This window comes from Echinops telfairi, unplaced genomic scaffold (genome assembly GCF_000313985.2).
Source record: "Echinops telfairi isolate 266 unplaced genomic scaffold, ASM31398v2 ScPeMD7_31;HRSCAF=116, whole genome shotgun sequence".
NCBI lineage: Eukaryota > Metazoa > Chordata > Mammalia > Afrosoricida > Tenrecidae > Echinops > Echinops telfairi.
The window spans coordinates 62,059,656-62,065,717 of NW_022103928.1; the positions used below are offsets into that span (position 1 = coordinate 62,059,656).

The 6,062-nt window shown below is 44.1% G+C and overlaps 1 protein-coding gene across 4 annotated transcripts in view; it reads left to right on the plus strand.

Moving 5' to 3' along the window:
• ERC2 (ELKS/RAB6-interacting/CAST family member 2) overlaps positions 1-6,062 on the plus strand; it is a 987,816-nt gene that overhangs the window by 53,395 nt on the left and 928,359 nt on the right. The gene's annotated exons all lie outside the window — the stretch shown is intronic.

The following is a 6,062-nucleotide window of genomic DNA, read 5'->3' on the forward strand; positions in this document are numbered from 1 at the left end:
TGTGTATAGGTATATGTGTATATGTGTATGTGTGTATAGGTATATGTGTATATGTGTATGTGTGTATAGGTATATGTGTATATGTGTATGTGTGTATGTTTATGTGTGTGTGTGTATATGTATATATGTATATGTTTACCGTGAGTCAGAGTGGATCTGGTGGCACTGAGTTTGCTTTGGGTTTCAGTGAAATTTGGGAACAGCAGGAAGGATGAAGGGGCCCAATCAGAACTACAGGGTGAATGGGGTAAAGTTTCTCCAGGAAGTTCTCATAGGATAGCCTTACTGCCGGGGAGCATTGTCTTGATGGGGGATTCCTGGACTTTGCCCCACCAAGGCAGTTTTCTGTTTTCTTAAAATGTCTTCATGAAAATCTTCCATAAAAATCTTCCATTTCCCATTGGGCCTCCACTCAAGTACTCCCTCAATGCAAGAATACTTTCTTCTATTAAATTGGCATTCTATGATGCTCACCTTCCCGACACAACCACTGAAGACAAAGCGGGTGAATAAGCAAATGTGGTGAAGAAAGCTGATGGTACCCGGCTATCAAAAAGTATAGCATCTGGGGTCTTAAAGGCTTGAAGGTAAACAAATGGCCATGTAGCTCAGAAGCAACAAAGCCCACATGGAAGAACACATCAGCCTGTGTGATCACAAGGTGCCAAAGGGATCAGTTATCTGGTGTCAAAGAACAAAAAATCATATTTTGTGTCACCTCCATGATACAATCGCTTAAGACAAATGGGTGCATAAGCAAATGTGGTGAAGAAAGCTGATGGTGCCCAGCTATCAAAAAGTATAGCGTCTGGGGTCTTAAAGGCTTGAAGGTAAACAAGTGGCTATCTAGCTCAGAAGCAACAAAGCCCACATGGAAGAAGCACACCAGCCTGTGTGATCACGAGGTGTCGAAGGGATCCAGGTATAAGGCATCATCAGAACAAAATGTCTTACTATAGTGAATGATGGGGGGAGTGCAGAGTGGAGACCCAAAGCCCATTTGTAGGCCACTGGAGATCCCCTTGCAGAGGGGTCTCGGGGAGGAGACGAGCCAGACAGGGTGTGATGTAGCAACAATGAAAAATACAACCTTCCTCTAGTTCCTAAATGCTTCCTCCCACCCCACCCCCCACTATCATGATACGAATTTTACCTTGCAAGTCTGGCTAGACCAGAGTATGTACACTGGTACAGATAGGAACTGGAAGCACAGGGAATCCAGGGCGGATGATCCCTTCAGGACCATTGGTATGAGTGGTGATAATGGGAGGGTAGAGGGAGGGTGGGTTGGAAAGGGGGAACCAATTACAAGGATCTACATGTGACCTCCTCCCTGGGATGGACAACAGAAAAGTGGGTGAAGGGAGACGTCGGACAGGGCAGGATATGACAAAATATCCTGATAATTCATAACTTATGAAGTATCAAGGGTTCATGAGGGAGGGGAGAGCGGAGAGGGAGGGGAAAAATGAGGACCTGATGCCAGGGTCTTAAGTGGAGAGCAAATGTTCTGAGAATGGCGAGGGCAATGAATGTACAAATGTGCTTTACACAGTTGATGTATGTATGGATTGTGATAAGAGTTGTATAAGCCCCTAATAAAATGATTAAAAAAATAAAATTAAAAAAAAGAAAAGAAAATCTTCCATTTCCAAGAACATTGATCAGAGTTACCCTTTGGAATTCCAGAGAACGTTCCTTCTTGCAACCCGTCCTGAGTGGCTCTCTGTCCTCTTGAATTTGGCCCGGAGATCCCTTTGGAAGCCACCGTCTGGTGGAACCTGGCTCGCTGAGGCATAATGAATTCCAGACATGTCCTTAGTGCTGACTCATCCCATAAGATCATCTCCGCCAGCTTTCATCTTCCTCGAAGGACGGATGGGGAGGTCAGTCCTGTGAACCAGCGGCAGAGCGCTAGCCACCATCGAGCTGATGGTCTGCCGAGGCAAAGAGGTCACTGGACATCGGAAAGGCTGAGCCCTGTGGTCCCGCCCGCCCTCAGTGTCGGTCCTGCTGTGGTGGTTTCCCCACTTGCAGAGCCTGATGGTCTTCCCTCGCGTGGCTCCTCAGTTTCACGGGGACCAGTGTTTCCGTAAACTTATTGTGAGGCGCCATTGTGGTGGGAAGATGCCCACTGGAGCTTTGTTAAACATTTGATATTGATCCTGATCGCAAGCTTGATGTTTTATGTGGCACCAAAATAATACCCATTTTTCAGGCCCCAAGTGAGACGAAGGTAAGTGTGTTTGGGAGAGCTGCAGCCATCCACTGGACCCCGAGACATGTTTACTGATGCCCCGTTGGGAATCAGCTGTGCGTGTGTGAAGTAGAAGCCCCGGAAACAGTGCTCTTTGATTTGCCCTTGCGTGTATTTAACATGGAGGCCCATACGAAACCGGTGCATGGTGACATTGGATGAAGAAGAGGCTACTCTTTGTGCACGAAAGGGGGACCCCAGGGACACGTGTGGGTGTCTAGACTGCCTCTTCAGGACTAGACCACACGGGGCACTGAGGGACCGGAACTCGAGAGGGGGAGGGAGAGGGAGTCCCTTTTGGTTTTATTCCTTGATACTGTGTGGATTTTGAAAATCTGAACCATTTAGAAGATCTGTCTCTGTGGCAGTGAATTGACAACCTTAACTCAGATGATTAGATGGGAATCTCAGGGGCTTATAGTCATGGAAGAATAACCCAGGAAAGAATGTCATCACTATCACTGAATTGCACCTATAAACACTACTAAGCTGGCATATGTCTTACTATACATGTTCGTAAAAAATGTTGACAGCAACAGAGAAAATAAAAGGAATGGATTTTAAAGAGAAGGTTGGAAGGAGGGAGTAAGGGGGTAGGACTTGCACCTGCCTCTGGTCAGTGCCCTATCTTCCATTGTGATGTCCCACATGCACGCATATAGCTCATCTCCCATAGCCCTTCCTGTCTCTACTCGCAAGCGCCAGCATTTTCCACCCCAGACTTCTGAGGCGATCAGGGGTCCTGCCCCAGCCTCCTGCTCAAGGCGGACATTCTCCCCTAGTTAAGCCTAACTATTGTTTGGTTTGAAGAAGACTTTCGTGGCAATTTTTGGATTAGGGTTTAAAGATTCCAGCCACATTCTTCAGTAAGCCAATCAAAAGGAGAAAACAATCTTTTAAAAAATATTTTTCCTCTCTGCTTGCAGAAATAGTGCATATTGTTTATAAGAAAATATGAACTTGAGAGAAATCCTCACCCAGAAAATGGAAACCCCATCGCTCTCAGACAGCCACCATTGAAGCTGGAGCGTTCCTTCCCCTTGCTCTTACGTATTTATTCCGTCATCTACACAGATCGTATTCTAACTGGCCGCTTTGTTACTGCCACGTCTTGGACAGCTTTTCATATGAGCACACGTCAAGACATCTCATAGTTGAAGATTATTTGTTTTCCAACCAGTTGCTTATTGCGAACATCAGGCTTGTTTCTGGTTTTTCTGTGTTATAAATACCCAGGCGATCAAGCTTCTCTGACTTGAATAAAGACCTAGAAAGAGAATTTATGCACATTCCTGCCCGTCCATGTAGAAGGCGCGATCTAAACCTACTGATGGGAATCTTCCTTCTTGAAGGCCTCGTTCAAAATATTGCTGTCTCCAATGGGATCCTTTCTTAAGAGCCAGGAGCTATGCCAGTTTCTGTTTCAACAATTGAAGATGGACCCCAAGCGAGCGTGAGGAACATGGATGGAGATGAGGGCTTAGGCACTTGGGCACTTTGCTTTTCATAGCTCAGACTCTGTGATTTTAAAATCCAATAACAGCGGGTGGGGGGTGTGGGGTGGGGGGAAGGAAAGTGAGGAGCTGGTTCCAGGAGCCCGAGCAGAAAGTGAGAGTTTTGAGAATGATGAGGGCAACACATGTATAAGTGTGCTTTACACAGTTGATCTATGTGTGGATTGTGATGAGTTGTATGAGCCCCAATAAAATGATAAAAAAATAAAATAAAATCATATAACAGCTTTATTGAGCTGCAATTCATACTCCACACAATCTGTCCATTAACCGTGTACAATTCAGTGGTCGTCACTGTATTCACAAACTTGCACCACTATTGCCACTATCAATGTTATTTATTTATTTTTTATTATTTATTAAAACCATTTTACTGGGAGCGCCTACAGCTCTTGTAACATTCCACACATCAATTGTATCAGTCATAGTTGTACATATGTTGCCATCAGCATTTTCTAAACATTTACTTTCTATTTGAGCCCTCAGTGTCAGCTCCTCTTTTTGCCCTTTCCCCTCTCCCTGACCCTCGTGACCCCCTAAAATGATGAATTATTCTTTTTTTCATATCTTACCCTGACTGCTGACTCCCTTCACCCACGTTTCTGTTCATGCCCTGGGGGGGCGTATTATGCATCAGTCATTGCTCTCAGTTTCCTCCCCCCCTTCCCTCTGCCCTCCTGGTAACTCCATTCCCGTTCCTGTTCTGGAGGGTTAGCTGGCCTGCAGGGATTTTAGAACATTTTTATTGCTTGAATTAGTGCTTCTCAACCTTCCTAATGCCACTTCCCTTTAACATAGTTCCTCATGTTGTGTGACCCCAACCATAAAACTATGGTAATTTTGCTACTGTTATGAATCATCATGTAAATATCTGACATGCAGCATGTATTTTCATTGCTACCAATTGAACATAATTAAACATAATTAAAGCATAGTGATTAATCACAAAACAATATGTAACTATATACTGTGAAATATTTATGTTTTCCAATGGTCTTAGGCGACCCCTGTGAAAGGGTCATTTGAGCCCCAAAGGGGTCGCGACCCACAGGTTGAGAACTGCTGGCTGACATGAACCACCCTTTGCTCATTAGTCGTCATTCCCCAATTCTTTCAAACCTCCCTGCTCGAGACACCTGCTGATGTACACTCAGTCTCTGGGAATCTGTGTACTCTGGGTGATTCCTAGAAATGTGAACTTTTTTTAATGATGGATTTATTTAACTAGCATAAAGTTTTCAAGATTCATCTGTTTTAGTATTTATCAATACTTCATTCCTTTTTATTGCCAAATAATAATCCCGTTATGACTCTACTAGATTTTATTTGCGCTCTAATAGATGGCAGACATTTGGACTGTTTCCACGGTCTGCCCACTAGAGTGCTTCTGTGAACAGGTTTGTGTCGTCGGGGTGTGCTGTGTGTGGACACGTTTCCAGTGTGGGTGGACATGTCTCGAGCAGTGGAGTGATTGGGTCACAGAGTGACTTTCTGAGGACTGGCCGCTCTGCTTTCCAAGCACCTGCGCCATCTTCCTTTCCAGCCAGCATTGGCGAGGCCCCAGGTGCTCCGGGTCCTCTCCAACACTTGTGATTGTTTGCACTTTTGATTACAGTTAATTCCACTGCTGTTTCTTTGTGGGTTGATTTGCATTTATTTGATGCTTCGTAACATGGAACATTCTTCTTGTACTTATTGTCCATTAGCACATTTTTCTTGGAGGAATGTCTATTCAGATCCTTTGCCCATCTTATTTGCCCTTTTTTCGGTTTCTGTTATTCATTGTGAAGACCCTTTACCTCTGGTAAATTATGTTGGTTTTTGTTCCCTAAAAGGTCAAACAGGTTAGACTGAATAAGCATTGCTTTTCCTATAGTGTAAGTTGTAGTCTTTAGGTTTATGAAATTGTATAAACAGTTACTTTATTTGAAATATTGATAGTGTTGGTAGTTTGAGTTTTCACCAAGAATGTGATTTTTTCTTTTTTAATCGTTTTATTGGGGGCTCTTACAACTCTTATCAAAATCCATACATACATCAATTGTATAAAGCACATTTGTACATTCGTTACCCTCATCATTCTCAAAGCATTTGCTCTCCACATAAGCCCCTGGCATCAGATCCTCATTTTCCCCCCTCCCTCCACACTCCCCACTCCCTCATGAACCCTTGATAATTTATAAATTATTATTTTGTCATATCTTACACTGTCCGACATCTCTCTTCACCCACTTTTCTGTTGTTCGTCCCCCAGCGAGGAGGTCACATGTAGATCCTTGTAATCGGTTCCC